The sequence below is a fragment of the Zea mays genome, chromosome 3 (genome assembly GCF_902167145.1).
Source record: "Zea mays cultivar B73 chromosome 3, Zm-B73-REFERENCE-NAM-5.0, whole genome shotgun sequence".
In the NCBI taxonomy this organism is placed as follows: Eukaryota; Viridiplantae; Streptophyta; class Magnoliopsida; order Poales; family Poaceae; genus Zea; species Zea mays.
In genome coordinates this window covers 205629137-205649514 of record NC_050098.1, presented here as the reverse complement: position 1 = coordinate 205649514, position 20378 = coordinate 205629137, and the positions used below count along the sequence as shown (strand labels likewise).

Below are 20378 nucleotides of genomic sequence, written 5' to 3'. Positions count from 1 at the left end.
ATAGTACCATACAAATTACTCATAAATAGCATAGAACCATACTACTCAAACAATCTTCTTTCTAGGTGTGATTTTTTTAACTAGGACACGAACTACATGTTCTTCTTGTGGCGACGAAGGTCTTTCAATAAGTTCTTCATTAGCTGTTATAATTGCCTGTGAGGACTCGGTACATCTTCATTCTCTTCGACACCAGCCTGTGAGGACTCAGCTACATCTTTGGGGAACCAGCCTTTAGTTGAATGAAGAACTTATTGTCGAAGAGAACTCAGGTACATCTTCATTCTCTTCTACTATATTGTCTATAATTCATTAAAACCACTAACCTCTGTATGCTCTGTGGCAATACAAGTCAATGCCCACTCATGTTCTTCGCTCATGCAGGTAGTCGTTTCGTCGTTCGTAGGATCATTCATATTACTCTGCACATAAAATGAATGCTAAATGGGTGCTCGGGTCTAGTTCACTGCACAAACAATATAATGGCAGCTGGGCGCCTAGTTCACTGCACACAAAATACGCCGAGCTCGACTATAGTGCACTGCACACAAAATATACGCTAAACAGGCCGCCTATTTTACTGCAGATCATCAGTTACCTCAGCTGGGCGCGCAGGGTCCGGTGACTGGCTTGCTGGACGAACGCCGCTCCGGGCAGATCCATGGCGCTCGGGCCACATTTCAAGCTCGCGACGCACGAATTCCAGGAAGAAACACAGGAGCAGGATCCGGCCAGTGGAAGGGCGACGGGAGACAATGGAAGACCGAGGGGACGCAAGCAGTGAGCTGCGGGTCTCAGAAATGAGGGAGGAAGATGACGGCAACTGAACGAGGGAGGTAGACGACGGCGCCCAGGTAAGGAACGACAGAGGGATGGCGCCCAGGTAAGAAACTGCGCGAGGGCAAAAAGGGAATGTCACATGAGCTAATGACCATTACCAGGGTCCGATGCTAAATGTTCAAATCGGCTAGGATTATAATGCCACGAATGCAATTGCGGCGATGGGCGTGCCATGTTTCTAAAGCCCGCCCTTGGCGGTGCCATGATTGCAAAATTCTCCTGGGACTGCGGGTGGAGGGATGAGTTGGTGTAGAGATCGATGGCAGCATCGACGGCGGCGGAACCGTGGAGTGGATGGCGACTAGAGACCCGAGAGACCTAAAGGGGTGACCGCGGATTAGATTAGGGTTGTTAGCGGTTAGAGACGCTTTAGGATGGTTTGGGGACATGCGGTCGGGTCGTGCCGTCGTGGACCAAGTGGGTGCGATCAGCTGGCTTGGGCTTCCTCCAATTAGACAAAGCTCAGGGCTCTTAATAGATATACTATATATATAACACACAGAAATATACTAATCTCTGTGATTTTCTCTAGGACATATTTTTTCTAACAGGAGCGTCACCATGGAGGTGTGGGCTGGGAAGAAAAACTGTCGGCCATGGTGATCTGAGGAGAGGAGGAAGACGTAAGGGAACATGTGGTGAGGGAAGATGTGGTGGACGAGTTTGACATCTATTGAGTCGATAGTTCTGGTACCATGTTGAATGGCGCAAGGCAATCAGCCTCTCTGGCTGTTATCCTATTAATATATGCAGTGGCGGATTACCTAATAATAATTAGGTATGGCTGAAGAAGGATAAAAAAGAAAAAAAATGATGCAACACATAGGATTCAAACTTGCAACCTATTGATTGCAAGCAGTATGCACTTACCACTACACCAAACATGTTTTTTAGGTATGGTTTCAGCCATAGTAGGCCATAATAGGTGCTCCACCACCGAATATATGAAGAGATACATGCGTGACATATAGAAAGGGGGGCAACAATATAGGCAATAACCATGTCTAGAAAAGGAGGTGCAGCTCCAACACAATCAGGCCTACAAGCCAACACAATTAGGCGTACAAGCCTTATCTAACAAGAAGATATTTCATATCTTTAACAGTGGTCACTACTTACGAGGCCGTCCATAATCACCCTGCGAGAATCTCATGGAAGCACTCAGCCCCATCTTCAAGCAGCTCCACTTCCTCTCACACTTCCAATTCTAAGTTTCTAAACGAACCTTAGCTAGCTAGCTGCTTTGGTCATCATTGTATAATCATATATGCATACACAAGCACGGCGCGGCCACCGAAAAGGTCGAGCAGACAACATTATAATAAATACACAAAACCACATGTGTGATATGTGTGCTGCAGCTAGTATTACATAAGAGATGAAGAGAGTACAAACGTAAAGTATTTATTTACTATATTAACCAGCTGACCCTAAACGCGCAATCGTGCTATCCACGTCACACATATTTTTTCACCCCTCCGATTATAATCCGACGTCTCGTATAAAAATATAAATAAAAAAACGGTTGTTCCGGCTGTTCCGAAGGCTTACGAGAGAAGCTGTACCGAAGGCTTACGAGAGAAGGCATGTTTTTCCTTTTTGGGGCTACAATTGGGTACATCCAGAGTCTTCTACGGAGTGAATAAAATAAAGAGAAGTAGACGTCACATTCAACGAGTACTCCGCAGTCATCGGACGCCATCGGCTCCCCAAGTCCCCCACCGTCCGCTGTTCTTCAGGTTCTCCTGTCCCCTTTTTGGATCTTTACCTCCGTAATATGCTCTGATCGCTGTTGTACAAGATTTTTTCTCCTATCATCCTTGAATCAACATTTTTAGAAGCTGTATATGGCCTCCCTCCATACCTCCATTCATCGCCTTCCAATTTCTCTTACCTCACTTCAGTTCTTTATCCCAGTTTTTTAAAGAATACAATAATGAGGTCTGGGTTGTCTTATCCCACTTCAGTATTCTATTCATCATATTTTCCCTTGTTGGTACTGCTGAGTGAAAATGTGTTAAAACATTTGGGGAAACAATTTGTTTCACCCTCGTTGGTACTGCCGAGTAAAGAAAGTGTTAAAACATTTTGGGAAAATTGTTGGTCGGATGTTCCTAAATGGAAAAAAGAATCTCTTACACCACTTTAGTATTCTATCCATCATATTTTTACTCTCGTTGGTAATGCTGAGTGAAAATGTGGTAAAACATTTGGGAAAAGAATTTGTTTCACCCTCATTGGTACTGCCGAGTGAAGAAAGCGTTAAAACATTTTGGGAAAATAGTTAGTCGAATGTTCCTAAATGGAAAATAAGAATCTTTTGTCGTTTAGGGTTTTATTTAACAATTAGATTTTATGGTTTAGAGTCTAGGGTTTTATTTAACAATTACAATGCCACTTACCTGGTTATGCTTTCAGTTCCTTCTGATATATCATGTCGCTGCACACATTTTCCCCATCCTTTAATCTCTTTAAGCCTCAAATATTTTCTTCAATCTTATATTCTGTTATCTGTTAGAAGTACACAAAAAATGTGTGCTCAAATAAATACTATACTGTAATTTGCAGGGATAACACATTCGTTCAAAGCCACGTTCAGAGATCTGTGTTTCTACTTATTAAAAATTTTTCTATGCTCTATTTTTTCTCCTTTGCTACCTATATAAACAAATACATAACAAGACATACAAGTTACCATAGATCTCTTTGTGCCTAAAATAGTTTATACAATCTTATCTTATGTCAGCAATATGTAAAAAGGTAGCATGCTAAAATTTGTATATTACTATACTTTGCAGGGATAACACTTTCATTGAAAGCCAGGTTCAGGGAGCTAAGTTTGTACCTACAACAATTTCTATTCTTTATTTCTCGTGATACCTATGTAGCCAAATACATACTAAAAGATATAAGTTGCCATGTTTCACAGTATTTGCGAGTTCATCCATAAAAAGAAGAGCTCAGACGGTTGAATATCGACCATCAACAAAGGTAATGTATTATCTGCTTATTCCCCACTGTACTAACGTCTTCCTGGTCTAATCAATGCAATAAATGTTTTGCTCACTATTATCATGAATTTAGATTCATTCACATAATTTATAATGATATTTAGATCTCCCCATCTTTTTTTGTTGATTATGCTTTCCCCATATGTCTACATTTTTCAATCGCATAGTGTTTCATCCATGCGCAAACTAACATATAATACCTCGACTAAATGTTATAGGACGAGTAATTGTCCAGTCATATAAAACTTAATTTACCAAATGAGTGATTCTTCAGCAACAAAGGAAATGGATGTCAATGATGAAGCAGATCCTCCTACTTCTATTGTGGCTTCTCATGTAACTGATACTTGGGCTTTAACTCCTCGGAGAAAGATTTCTTATGTGACCACGTAAATGCTGCACTTGCACGACAACAACGTAAAAGAGCGTTGGAACAACATCAATTAGTCACTCAAGGTACCAAAGAATACATGATAATTACAATGCCTAACAACGTTAATACTTGGTCTGCTGTCTCTGACAATACAATAACCTAGGTCCTACCAAAAGTATCAGAACATCAATGACATGTGGTTATTTTCCTGAAGAATACATAGCTGCGCTTAAAGGTATAACAACAACACGCCTCTAATATAAGATAATTTATAGTTATCTATACGTATAAAGTTCTTTTTAGAAAAAAATTCTTTGTTTTTTAACTCATATTTTTCCTACTAGCATCATATCAAGGTCGATCATTCCATGGAACACTAGATTATGAATGTCAATACTGTCATGCTTTATTCTGGTATGGTGAAAAATCTTCTATAAATTGCCAAACCGAAAGGCCTCGGTACCATACTTGATGTAAGAGTGGGAAGATTGATATACCTTCGTTTAAAGATCGACCTGAACCACTGGCTTCCTTGGCAATCTTCAATGGTGACTCTAGATCTAGGAAATTCATGCGTAGTATCAGGCAATATAACTGTCGCTTTGCTTTCACATCAATGGGTGCACAAATTGACAACTCTATTAATAATGATGGTCGTAGACCGCCGCTATTCAAAATATGTGGCCAAGTACATCATCGTGTTGGTTCTCTTTTACCCCTTGATGATTCTGCCCCACAATTTCTTCAACTTTATGTGTATGACACTGCTAATGAAGTTAGCAATAGAATGAAATGTACGTTTTGATGAAAATGGCTTTGTTCTCTACAGAAGAAGAAATAATGGACGTTTTGTTTTGAAAAATAAGATTGCACTAGATAATAGGTACATTGTGCCAACAAATTTGTTGTTGCTGAAAAAATTTGGTGCACATACAAATGTTGAATGGTGCAATAAAACCATCTTTATAAAGTATCTTTTTAAATATGTGACCAAAGGACCAGACCGTAGCAAAATGTTCCTTCAAAGGATTCAGAGAGGTGAAGATGTTCCTTATGATGAAGAAACAGACGCAAGAAACGAAATCAAAGAATACCTTGACAGTCGGTATCTTTGTGACATTGATTCTTGCTGGCGGGTATTTGGATTTGAGATACATAGACATACCCAGCTGTGGAAAGGATGCATGTTCATTTACCAAATGAAAATTACATAACATATAATTCTTATGCTAACATGGCAGACATATTGTCGCGACCATTTCACAGAAAAACCATGCTTACTGAATGGTTTACTACTAATCAAAGATATTTTAATGCTAGAGATCTTACATATTCTCAATTCCCATCAAAATGGAGGTGGGATGACAAGACCAAGACTTGGCATCCTAGACAAGCAAGAGAAGGGAAAATAGGACGTCTATACTATGTGCATCCCCTAGCAGGCGACAAATATTATCTTAGAATGCTTTTGTTAGTTGTCAAAGGTGCACGTAGTTACGAGGAAGTTCGAACCTACAACAATATTGTGTATGATACATTCAAGGAAGCAGCAAAGCACGTGGGCTCCTTGGCGATGATCAAGAATGGTTGGCTGCTATGAATGAAGCTGCAACTTGGGCAACGTCTTCTCTAGGGATGGCAGCGGGTCAGATTTTGTGCGGGTATAATAATACCCGACCCAAAATTGTACTCGAGACTTCTACAAATATCCATACCCACCAAGCCAATCGGATGAGAAACTGTACCCGTACCCATGTCCACCGGGTATCAGGTACCCAGTGGATATATTATTGTAGACTAAATAACATTCAGTTAGTGTTATAATAAATGCATAAAATATTTTAATTTCCATTTAAGCACCAGTACAACACGAGAATGACTATATTTGGCTACATGTCTATACACTATCTCAACTCATAATTATCGCATCCAATAGATTTAAATTCGAGTACAGAGAATAAAAGCTTAATGAGTTCATGACAGTTGACAGTCATAATATTGTCAATGTCTCATTGGTCTCTAGTACATTACAGCTGACTGTTAACACAACACAAATTAATATTTATTAATCAACAACACATGCGCCATGATAAATTTATAAATAAAAACAGCATGCAGCAACCAGCTCTAGTAGCCCATGACATGGTGTATAGTTGCATCAGCCTGCCGCCAGCAACAACAGCTCGTGGTCATGCTTGTGTCCATGGTGAAGTAGCAGCAACCATCATGCAACAAAACCAGGATTGCTGTGTATTTTTGGCTCCATTCTATTATGGTCCTTAATTTTTAGTGGCTGTAGCACATTTAAAAAGGTATATTGATATCTCGTATATCCACTGGATACCCCGAGTAAAATATTTTACTCATACTCGACCCGATATATTTCGGGTATCCGACCCGATAGGACCCGCGGGTGAGTTTTTTACCCGTATCCATATCCATCGGGTACGAAACCCGCGGGTATCCATACCCACGGGTCCAACTGCCATCCCTAGTCTTCTCAGCTAAGACAACTTTTTGTCACAATGCTCCTTTACTATCAGGTAGCTGATGAGTATACACTCTTTGAAAAAGTTTGGAAATACCTTGCAGATGACATAGAATATAATTTTCGTAAAGCACTTGACCAGCCTAATTTCCACATACCAGAAGATGATCTCAAGAATTATTTACTAGATAAGCTAGCATTTTTATTCAACAAGAGCGGCGGCAACATCCAAGACTTCAAACTCCCAAGGAAAACTGGCAACCTAGAAGATAGAAGTGTCAATCGTTTACTCGAAGAAGAATTATCATACGACGCAAACAACCTCTCAAATGAATCTGAAGTCCTTATTTCTCAATTAAACACAGAACAAATGAAAGCCTTCAATACCATTGTGGAAAATGTCTTGTCGGGACAGCCTGGCTTCTACTTTGTTTCAGGTTATGGTGGGACTGAAAAAACCTTCCTTTGGAATACTATTATAACATATTTGCGTTCACAGAAAAAAGTTATTCTTACAGTTGCTTCTTCAGGGGTTGCTGCATTACTCCTTCCCGGAGGTCGTACAACACATTCTAGATTTAAAATACCATGTGATTTAAATGAATCCACTACCTGCAATATTAAGAGGGGAACTATGTTGGCTGAATTGATTGAGATTGCTTCATTAATCATTTGGGACGAGGCATTCATGACTCACAGGATAGCTTTTGAAGCTCTAGATCGAACGCTGCGTGATTTACTTTCTCCTCGATAGAGATGGCAATGGGTACCCGAAACCCGAAACCCGATGGGTTTTTACCCCATTAGGGTACGGGTTTGAGCCAATTTTCATACCCATGGGTTTGTTAATGGGCATAAATCTGTACCCAGCGGGTTTATGGGTACGGGTTTGTTCCTATAGTACCCAAACTCGTGGGTTTTTTAAACCCGACCAAACCTAGTGCATATTGTCATTTTATTTTATAAACGAACAAAAAACTTGTTATTCCTTATTTACTTCATAATTTTTACCAATTGGTGAATGTATCAGTAGTCGGTGAGAGTGTTGCTTGCTTGCTATTATAGTTTTTACTAGCGTTATATATGTGGTGGATGGATAACTTAGTGCAAGGTCACTTAATTATACAACTTATTATTTTTCATTCTCTCTACTAATAATTTTTATACCAAATCATGAACTCGTTGTTCATTACATAGATTTTGGATCATGATATCATTAATCATTACGATACTTATTGATTATGAGAAGATAAGTATATTGGAGATGAAACCCGCGGGTAACCCATGGGTACCCGTTAACCCGATGGGTACGGGTTTGGGCAAAATCTCAAACCCGTCATGGGTACGGGTTTTTTAATGGGCATATATATTTTTCACGGGTACGGGTTTGGGACGGCAAAACCCAGCGGGTTTGTACCCGTTGCCATCTCTACTCCTCGATGTCCTACAGCTGAAAAAACACCTTTTGGTGCAAAGGTTGTTGTTTTAGGAGGTGATGCTAGACAAATACTCCCAGTTATTGAAGGTGGTACACGGTCGCAGATTATAGATGCTGCAATAACTAGCTCTCCTCTATGGAATTCTATTATTGTCTTATACTTGACTGAAAATATGAGATTAAACTCATCCCATTTGGATCCTACAAGTAAGAATGAGATTGCTTCCTTTAGCAAATGGTTGTTGGACATAGGTGACGGCAAAGTACCCGCAAGAGCAAGAGACAGTGAAACCGAAAGATATTGGATAAAAATTCCGCATGACATTTTACTAACATCTCAAAATAATAGTCTTCAATGCATTGTTGACTCCGCGTATCCAGATATAAGAGATAGGTATGCAGAGATACAATACTTAAAAGAACATGCAATACTTTCTCCAACAAATGAAATTATTGACACGGTCAACGACTTTGTTGTCACTCTAATACATGGTGATCCAAAGGAATATCTTAGCTGTGATAGCATAGTAAAAGGACCAGACAACAATGATTCATATGACTTATTATATCCTGTTGAATTCCTCAATTAAGTTACTGGCAACAATTTCCCGCAACATCAATTAATACTGAAAAAAGGAGTACCAATTATGCTTTTGCGTAACATTAACCAATCTGAAGGTCTTTGCAATCGAACGAGGTTAATTATTGTTACTCTAGGAGATCTGATTATTGAAGCCAAGATCATGACCGGAAAATATAAAGACAAAATTGTGCTGATTCCACGTGTATGTTTAACTTTAAAAACACCAAGGCTACCATTCACTCTAGAAAGAAGACAATATCCCATTAAAGTTTGTTACGCCATGACAAATAACAGGAGCCAAGGACAAACTCTGTCCAATGTTACTGTGTTCTTGAAAAAACCTATTTTCACACATGGACAACTATATGTTGCTTTCTCTAGAGTTACTTCAAAAAAGGACTCAGAGTGCTGATTGAAGATGATGATGGAAAATCAATAGATGAAACGAAGAATATTGTTTACCAGGAAATCTTTACTCGATTTCCTTCACATTAAGGAAGTTCTATAATTGCCGCCCATGTATAGAATAATGTCTATATAAGTGAGTTTTATATTCCATTTTATATCCAAGACAAGCCTATTATGTATAATATATGCATCTACTGAAGATGGTTTCTATGGCTTACAACATTCCTACTTCCTTTATTACAGGTACATTTCATTACTCTCTCCCCCCCTTTTCCCTCCAATTACATACAATTTTACACTCTTTTAACTCACTTGAAAAAAATAGTAAACCTATCTACATATACAAAATTCCATTTGTTTTCATCGTTTTGTATAATACTATATATTAACTCATACATATATCTCATAAATAAATTTATTATAGGATACTTATAAACAAAATGCTAACTACATTTTTTATCTGTTCCATGTTACACAGAATGCCTAATAAACCACTTTCAGCATTGACTCTACAAGATCGAGACATAGAAATTCAAATAGAGGTCCACAGGAAATGGGAATTTCGAGGTGCTATTGACAATGGACCCATATTACACATAGACATGATCCTGACGGATTGCATAGTAAGTATTAAGCACACTAAAAATTACCTCCAAATTTGACTCTTTGGGCTAATGTAACTAGAGATTCGATATGTGAAAACATTTTCTATTACTATGTTCAGATAGTAGTCCAAAATACCTAAACTGTGAGATATTTATATTTGTTTTTTCCAACACCTCACAGGGCAATGCTATCCATTGTCAAATACCATCATTCCCAGCAGCTAAAAGAGGTGATGAATTTCAAGTGGGAAAAATATACAAGATGTCCCGCTTTCCAGTAGCTCGTGCAAAATCTTCCTACAAACCTGTTGATGGTGATCTCATGTTGTATGTGACACCATACACAACCCTTGAACTTTGTCATAATTCACCCTCAAGTTTTCCTCTCTATGTTTATAGTCTAACAAGTTACGACAAGATTGATCCAAATGAACCAAATGCAAGGAACTTCCATGGTATGTTTCCTAAATATGACATAAAATCCTATTCTCATAATTATCCAAGCGCTCACGTGATCTAATCCTGGTTTTGCTATTGTATGAAACATTAGATGTCATTAGCATTATTACAGAAATCTCTGCGATTAAACCTGTGGGAAATGCACGCATACCCTCATCTTACAATCGACATGTTCTAATAAAAAACCTCAGGTCACTGCTATGCAACATACTACATATTTATTATCTTATTTTACCGTTTTTATATTAATACTTGATCCACCATTGTTGAAAAATGCATTAACACATATTTAGTACTTATTTTGAAACTGTCTAACAGTGATAGCATTCTGAAAATTACTCTATGGGGGAAACGTGCACAAGAATTTTATTTGACCAACACTTATGACCCACAGAAACAAACTCTTGTCATTGTCTTATTTGTTGGTTGTTTACCAAAAGAATTCCAAGGTGCGTAATTATAACTTTTCTCATATCTTTTTTGGTCTTATACTTCTTATCTTCCTTTGTTATAAACATATATAGGGGAAGTACTTTTAAGTGGTGGTGCAGCCTACCATTGGTACTTCAACCCATCAATTGAAGAAGCTACTGCTTTTTACAACAAGTACACCAATTACACACTTTCATTTAAAAAAAATAAAATCAACAGCAAAACCTAACTTTACTTTATGATTCACAGGATTGAATCTGAGAAGATAAACATAGAATTACCCAGCCTTGACGGACAAGAAATTACACCTCCACAACTTCCACAACGAGAACATCATGACCTTAAATACATATTACCTCTAAACCCACATGATGTACCGGTAAGCACATCTAATGCTAATTTACATTAACTCAGATTTACTTCTTTCAAAAATATTTTGTAATTTATGTGTTCATAATTCATTCATAGGATGAAGGATATGAATGCACAGTAACCATTACAAGTATTCCTGAAGGCAAGACTTGGTATTATATTGCTTGCAATACTTGCCCAAACAAACCAAGCATTGATCCTATCATCCGTCAATGCTCCACATGTGGATCAACAAAATACTGCTTCAGGTCTTTTTCATACAATAGAATAGATATGTTTTCTTATAATCCCGTTTTTAATTGTTTCTTAGATATAGCATAAAAATATAACGATTTACTTACTCAACTTATCATTGTAGGTACAAGCTCACTTTCAAGGCATCAGATGGAACTGCAGAAGCTGAAATGTTTGCTTTCGACACTGTTGCAAGGACAATTATTGGGAAACCATGTCCAATGGTTGTTGCATCATTTTCCAGATGCATCAGCTATCCCACCTGAAATTACAGCAATCGTTTCACGGAAATACACATTCATTGTAGTGTTCAACAACCAATCATACAGATTTCTAGAAAAAGCATTGCTCATAAAAGGAATTGTAGCATCATATGGAAGAATGACATCACTACCAAGAGTTCAAGAAAAACTTGATGTGCACCTTCCTCCCAATCCAGCCAAAAACAAACTGATAACAACAGCTGCTCAATCTCCCTCTACAGTCATGTCTAGACTTTCCACGGCGGACTCACCAAGTGTAAGTTAAATCATGCTTATCAAATACCTTTTCATTCTTGAACTTCCATTTAATGATAGATGTTTCATTCATCCTCAGGTGAGTCGAAAGCTAACCTATTCTCCAGCAAAGGATAAACCTGAGGTAAGTCTATTTGATATTTGATATGAAGGAAACAATCCACCATGTTCTACACCAACACTTGAAAGAAAAAAAATGAAATATGACATCTTTTTTGAATATTTTCAATATATGATTTTTTTTCAAAAAACTTTACCAACTGTTCTTAATTTCCCTTTTACTCTTATACAAATAATTTAACTATTGCACAGACAAACCCTCTTGATGCTGATAAAAATAGAGCTCCTGCAACAACACTTGAATCACCTACAAAAAGGTCTGTAGTTCTCATCTCATCATATAGTACTACTTCCATTAGTACATTCGCTATACTATACAGCTAAACTTTCATCCTACATTCATCCAGGATCAAACAAGACCCTAAGAATCAACAAGAGTAGACGTTGTGTGCAACACAGTAAGGTAAACAATGCAGCTACAACTTCAAATAGACTAAAACTTTACTCTATGATTGAAATATCCTACCATTATTGGCTGCAGGAATACTTCTGAACATCACGCCCAAACTTCAACAAACGAAGCATATTCCTCACTATTTTGTCTATAAATATTATGTGTGCCTTCTTCTATGAAGCAAACCTTACCCTCGATATGCTATATATAATATCTATGTATTGTCATGTAATATAACCATCTATAAACTCATCAGTTGCTACAATATATTCTAAGCAAACCTTACCCTCGATATGCTATATATAATATCTATGTATTGCCATGTAATATAACCATCTATAAACTCATCAGTTGCTACAACATATTCTCATGTTATGCATATAAAATTGTTTGCTTCGGTTCGGTAAAAATATATAACATAAAAAAGCTAAACGTGCGCGCCAGCACGCCAGTTGACCTGTATAATAACCAACCGGAAAGGGGAAAAAAGGAGAAAAAATGTGCCTGACTCCCCGAAATACTGATATATATGCCATATACCTTGTATATAATGAAAGTTTATTGTACACATGTGTATACTGATGAGGTGATGAACATATTAGTAATACGGAGTCATTTTTGTTTTAATCTTCTTTTAGCAAGTATATTCTAGTGTAAGCACGCCATCTATAAGAGTGTCCATGCTAGACTCCTCAATTACGATGGAAACCGAACGCATGCTGTTGCTGTCTTGGTCAGGCAATTAAGCGAGAGGACTTCAACTCCGCTCGTGCAGAAAAGTTCACGGTGACACCTTCGATCCACGATGTTCATTAGCATAGAGACAGTGGTGGATCCAGCTCTAAAAAAATAGGTATGGAAGAGTCGCGAACAATCGAAGACATATAATATAGGAACGTAAGTAATATATAAAAGCAAATTGTATTCGGTACTATTTATCTATAACTGAATCGCGCAAACAAGACGATAAACGGTTTGGTGATCGATAAATATATGCCATAAGATAAGATTCATGATAACACCTCAGAAAAGGCAAGAACATTTTGCTTCATGCAACAATTTCAAACATACAGCAAAAGATAAACGACAAACCTGTCAATTAGGAAAAAAACTAAGATTAGTTTGTGAGTGTCAATAAATAATCATGCATTTATTTATCTTTGTAGATCTCATTGTAATCAGCACAGTGGTGCAAGCAAAATTGTAAACGAACACTCTGATAAAAAGCTATGCTTTTCGAAGTATGAAATACACAACAACAAAAAAATCGTACTGGGCCTGATACAGTGATTCCTTCAGACGTATTGCCCACGAGGCATTTTTTTTTGTTGGGTACGTGGTTGCCTCTCGCGCAGGTGTGCACAAGGCTAGGCCAGCCCAGCCCAGCAGTCCACTCGCGCATAGATCCAAGCGTTAATGCCCCGAGCGCGAGCGTGAATGCGTGATGCTGCAAGCCAAAAACCCTTCCGTTTGCGCGAGCGCCCCAGTGCCCCCAGCAACGACTAACGAGCCAACGACTGGTTGGCCCGTCGCTGCCGCCCAGCGCCAGGTGCCCAGGTCTTCTTCGGGCCCTTCGTCGGCAAGCACCACCAGGTGTGCGAAACAGAGCACCAAGCCCTAACTTACCTTTTGTATTCGGATCTGATCTAATTATTGTTGAGAACTACGTTATCGCGGATCACCAGATCCGCTCCCTTTCCTCCCGTCAACAGTAAAGGCGCGAGAAGCTGTAGAGAACCCGTCTCCCTTCCCATAAGCACGACAGAGGAAACACACGAGACACATGATATAGAGTTGGGTCTCTGACCTCTTTCTGATCTCTTCACTATATTATGAGGTGTATAGGTTCATTATATAGAGATGTGAGACCCATCGTGGGCAAAGTAGGTATTTGCCCACATAACCCTAACTAGGGTTACTTAACACTCCCCCTTGGGCGAATATCGCGACCAACACATGTCTCGTTAAAACTCCGAAAAACCCAGTGGAAAAAATATGGAGAAAGAGTGCATGGTGATACAATTGCATTTGCACTTTGTTGCCTCGTTAAAAACCTTATGTGAGAAACTTCAAGAAAACTCACTAAGGGGAAAAGAGTGCATCAACTGTCATCAGGACATATTTCGATCTTCTAGATCTAGATTACATCGAATCTTCTACAAGAGCTAAATTTAGAAATGTGCTCCCCTTGATCCTTGCAAAACCGTATCAATATGGCACAACATCTTCTTCTAAAAGTATATGCACATAAAGATTTAGCAAACAGATTGCATATCCTTGCAAGGACTATTTCAGGAACTTTACCTCTACTCACTTCTAGGATATACGAGGTAAGTGCACGTATCAATATAAATAAGCCACTTTGACTGATGGTGTTCGATCGACTGGATCTATATATTTGATAGAAAGTTCCATAAAGGTTCGTATATTGATCATCAAGCTCACGCCTTCAGGACATAGAATATGACATTTATTGTCTCACGATTATGATCAATATAAGCATTCGCTCCCCCTGACGATGACATCTGTCAAAGTCGTTATCCCTCATAACTCAAGCATATTCTTCAATATATATGTCTCATTGTTCATCTGGAATAACGAGAACGGATGAGGTTGGAGTGCTATCATTTTCTATCTTACACCACAATTTATACATAGTTGTGCAAAGCAAATAACATGTCCTTCATTAGGACTTAGGGGATAATATAGTTGCAATAGTACATATTCTAAATATGACACATCGCTCCAGGCGTTCATCCATCGCAACATCTATGATGGTGTAACAAAAGTCCATCAAAGATCGTAATCCATCAGGGATTTTTCATCGATCAGATACATCGTTATAGTCTGTCATTCTGGTACAATGGGATATTTTGCCAGTAACACCTAAACCTTATAGGTTTCTGCCATCAGGGCTTTAGAGGATACCGTAATTCCACATATGATGGAATACACGAGTGTACATACACTCGGTAAAACTCGTGACATGCACATGTGCTTATCAAGCAAACTTCAAGTCCTTTGGTTCCTCATTTCATTCATTCTCGGGTCTATATGGGTCTTTATCCCTTTATAGGGATTATCAAACTTTGGTGTTTAACACAGACTTTATTTCTTCTGGAAAGGTTCCATCAAGGAACTATAATCTCATCTAGGAGATATTCTCTCTACATAGGAGAGTGTTCATTCATCAGGAATGTATTATTCGGTAAGAGATTTATATGTTGCATATTTATAATTCAAAGATACGAGTCCTTCTAGGATCTCATGACGGATCTTCAGAATCCTATTAACTGCATATTTTAATTCATGCCATTTGTCAGATATATTACATAGCGGAACAGTGTTTATTCAACACATATGTGGGATAGATCTCTCACAAGACCACTTGAACCATCGCATTCACCACATATTATTTCAGCAGTGCCCATAAATGTCCGAACTTCAAGCTCGCGACTTTTATTTTGCGATTATTGGTTCAGCCTCGATTGCATTTATCAATGACCCGATAAGAGAGCTTAAAACACTCATGCCTAGGACTTTGTTTTGGATCCATTTGCAATCTAGAGGGACAAGATAGGTGTCAACATATTTGTCTCCCACATTTAATAATGATCTCCGTCATTTCCCAAAACGAAAGATTCATTGTTCTGTATTCCCAGCACAATGATATTGCGCGCATTGCTAGGAATTTCATCATCAAGATGAACCTCTTCGTGAGGCAAATCACCATCAGGGTGAATTAATCGAAGGAGAGTTATCACAGACCACGTGAATCTGCAATCAGAATATATGTTTTGACTAAGGCTGATGGATCATATTCGCAGGCGTCCCCGAGAATAGATCAAATACCAATAAGTCAAATGTGGATATGATATTAATCCCGGGTATATCCACATCTACATCAGGTAGAAGCATTCAGACCAATATGGTTACTCCTCAACGATTTCTGACAAACTCCATATACATAGGAGTACACACTAAACGACAAGTTTAGTTTGGCTTTTGTGCGTTTTATAGAATATTGAGGCATTACACTATATGGGCATTCCTCCCCCTAATGTCGAGATGTTCTAAAAGCATACAGATAAAATCCCCAACCACAATCATCGAGTTGTGGCCATTGTATGCTATTGTGGTGATTTATTTAGGAAATATTACGCACATTATAGATAATGGTTTTATGCAGTGAGCTGTGGACTTAGATTAATGTAGTGGCATGAATACTACATATTTGTCCTTCAACATGAAGGGTTAGTCTCAACATCCAGTGAGACACACAACAACAAATTGCTTCGTGGTTACAATTCTGCAAATTTATTGTTTTATTACCAAATACACAGTCAATCATTAAGATTTAAACTAACATGCACAACACTATTTTTATCCATAAGGGTCCTTCAGGGGCTATTGCATACCATTCGTCGTTTGGAGCCATTAGTTGACTTCAGGTCAACAAGTAAAATGACCATCAAGGTTTAGCGCTCACAAGGACATTCACTGGTTGCATTGTGCTTTGAGGCACATAGGAAAATGTGTGTTTATATTGGTAGTAAAGTGCACGACATCAAGCCAATGCTGCCAAGCAAAGATTTTTATATGCAGAGATGCATAGTCCAGCTCATTTTATTATTGCCCATGGTTTACCCAATTACTCATACCGTTCTGAAATTGGGTATCGATTTATACAACATTTTTAGGTATTATAATTTTGAGAGAGAATTTATAACAATAGTTAATAAATTGTGATGCTGCCAGCAGGGCAAACATTTCTCCTCATATTATATACCAATTTGTTCTATAAAGCATTATTTTGATCTCTTCGTTGTTCGGCAAAAAGAGAAGCTTTAGAATAGAACAGACAAGGCCAAGAATTCATTTTTTTATCTGGGAAAAATCACCATATAACTAGCTTTTGATGAAGCAAATGATGATAACTGCTTGGCAAGGACGAAACAATACTGGTATCCGTCTAGGATCCATCTTCAACAACAGATATTACTGCTCTCATACGAAGAAATCATCAGAAGTAGAGAGGATACAACAGGTCTCTACAAGATCTTCATATTTCTATCACAAATTATCATCACCAGTAGTTTATAGGTCAATAATTATGGATCTTCCGGCGCCAAGGACCAATGACATATTAATGCCCAATTTCACTTCAAGCTCTGTGGTGATGTGGGATTTCATAGTTATTTGTCTACTCTTCTCACTTCTGGTAGATCATAGGTAGATAATGGTAAGCATGCCAATGGGTGGAATTTAGTGTAGTTCGGCTACATAAACCCCGTGTATGTGTCCATTCAGGACCGACCTTTACCATTTAGCTTACAGCGTATACCAAACTTGTCAAATGACTATCTCGAGTCAATTCAGTGACTATAAGTATTTACAATTCCGAGAGATGTATGCGGCACAAGCATAGAGGTCCTAGATAGAACAAGTAAAGTGGTTCGACGGGAACACAATTTGTTTTTCACACCAACATAGTGAAAATTCTCTTAGAATAACCTCTCGGTATACTCGCAACTTCGTGTTGCTAGCGATTATATATCCTTTTATCTCATAGTTTGCTTCATGCCATTCAGCGACAAAGAGAGCAATGTGCTAACATCTGGTTGAGCAATGTATGACTGAGATTTCTGGTCTTAAATTATTTGGTAAGGTCTTTTTGCTTACTAATAGAATCCCAATTTGTGATGTCTTATATGCCAAAAAGGCTTTCATGCATTATATATCTTCGGGTTATTTCGGGTAAAACTTTATGCATGAGGTAAGAGAGCAAAGAATTAACTTATCTGTGTTTCATTTATATTTTAATTTAATTTCCCAGATTTTCAAGTACCATACAACTTGATATAGTTGTTATGGCCACTTGGCAATATAAATAAATATATGATGCCACACAACACAATCAAATAAAATATAGAGGTAAACAAAATTATTTACGAAGGTTGCGTTATGATGTGACTTTAGGGGCTTGAACAACCCACCACAATCCACGCGAGTACAAGCTCTATTGTATCTGGCGTCAACGCGTGTGCGACCATCAGGGCTACGACAACACAACAAGCCTTTGTAATAAGTAAAACAGGCAAAATTATTGCTCGACAATTGGGATACACGATAAATCCACGCAACGTGCGCAATCGTGGCTCGATGATCACGGCAGACAGACAGTGCCTACAGGGCATGCGAAAAATACGCGCCTCCACGATGGCGGTTCGACTCAACGGGAGCTGTCCGATTAAACAAGAGTGCTACATAGCAATCACATGACGCAGCCAAGTTCGTACGACACAAATACTGCGTCGTGTTGACAGGGCGCAACCAATGCCAAAACTCACCCGTTTAATAATTTAGCCTGATTAGCATGTCCGGGTACTCACGATACAATTTAATCGCTCGACGTGAGTTCAAAAGCTCAACGCAACACAAATATTTAGAGCGATTTGAGTATATACAATATAACCTTCACATATATTTTAATAATTTTCTGCTAATTATTTATTATAAAAAATAAAGCAGAAAAACGATAATAGAATTAAATCATTCGCATAAGCGCATCTGGTGCAAAAGATATTTTTCCATGCTTAAGCATGTATTATGTACTGCAACAAATAATTATTGAGGTAGAAACCACAATAGAAGACATGCTTTATTCTTTACAACAGAAAATAAATATAATGAATAAATGAGGCTTTTCTTTTCTTAGCCGATTTTCTCTATTTTTTTCTCAGCCCCTTCTACTGTAACATTGATGCATGTGGCTTGTGGCTTATGCAGGTCCCACTGCCCCATCCGAGCATGCAGCTCCTTCAACGGAAAGAGAAGGCGATTGTTATGCATGGCATTTTTTCGCTATGGCAGTGGGTGGACCAGACGTGCACGATCTTTTTGCATATTACCGTCTCGTCATGCATGCGAATCCCTGCAACCACTGTGCGCAAGACTCTAGTCCGATATTTTTTTCCTTCATGGACCGATGGACAGTAGATCTATTCTAGATGCATGAGTGTTCATCTCCTCGATAATAATCAAATCAAGAACAGTAGATCCAACCAACTTAAAAAGAACAGACCATTGATTTACGAGCGACCTCGCCGTGTGGGTCTGACCATTGATTTTTCTTTCTTTTACGAGGAACAGATCAAGAACAATACATCTATTCTAGAAATGTATACCGCGTGATTGCGTAGAGGTGAAATCGAAGCCTGTCGCGTATGACAGTTCGGCTAGGCTAGAGACCTGCCGGATTGATGAAGAGGTGATGCAGATCCGATCTCGCAGCAACATCAAGGTAGAGCGTGCTGATAACGTGTTGAGAACCGGATCACCAGATCCGCTTCCTTCTCTCCCGTCAGCAGTAAAGGCGCGAGAAGCTGTAGAGAACCCGTCTCCCTTCCCATAAGCACGACAGAGGAAACACATAAGACACATGATATAGAGTTGGGCCTCTGACCTCTTTCTGATCTCTTCACTATATTATGAGGGGATGTATAGGTTCATTATATAGAGATGTGAGACCTCTCAGGGGCAAAGTAGGTATTTGCCCACATAACCCTAACTAGGGTTACTTAACAATTATAAGTCTATATGCATGTATTAAACCTACTAACTTCGATTGTCTTGTTAAAATTATCTGGTACCTTACTGCGTCCGCCCCTTTTTGTGGGCGCCATGAATTTCAGCCGATGAACTCAATTGTATAAAGTCTCATTTTCTCAATAAAACTCGCTCCATTTGTGGACCCATGTGTTAACATAGGGTTGTGTGATGTGACCGCTAAAAGACCTCCATATATTTGTAAAGTTCTTTCATCCGAAAACCACTAAAATCAGGTCGTTGCTTTCAATTTTGTACTGTGAGTAAGCGGGCTTTTGAAAGAAAAAAAACTTTCTGAATAAATTGGACCCTTTGGTGGTTTTTAGGCGACAAAAGCCACAACCAAAAGTCAAACCAAACACACCCATAACATAATAACATGGATGGCTTCCTTCATTAAATTATTATGTATATGATTGCATGGATTACATGGTTTGTAGAGCGACGAAATGAGTTAGTGTGGCCATGCAGTAATTCATTTTTATGAAGCTAATA

General features: G+C 38.5%; 1 pseudogene across 1 annotated transcript; it reads left to right on the top strand.

Annotated features, from left to right (window-relative positions):
• Positions 1-2563: 2563 nt before the first annotated feature.
• On the top strand, positions 2564-12566 carry LOC100272503 (replication factor a superfamily protein pseudogene; annotated as a pseudogene). Its single transcript, NR_152385.1, has 16 exons — positions 2564-2579; positions 3639-3677; positions 3770-3831; positions 9620-9764; positions 9928-10073; positions 10146-10201; positions 10297-10396; positions 10524-10654; positions 10730-10811; positions 10887-11016; positions 11106-11257; positions 11368-11762; positions 11841-11885; positions 12074-12138; positions 12229-12284; positions 12363-12566. The product of NR_152385.1 is annotated as a replication factor a superfamily protein pseudogene (transcript).
• Positions 12567-20378: the final 7812 nt, after the last annotated feature.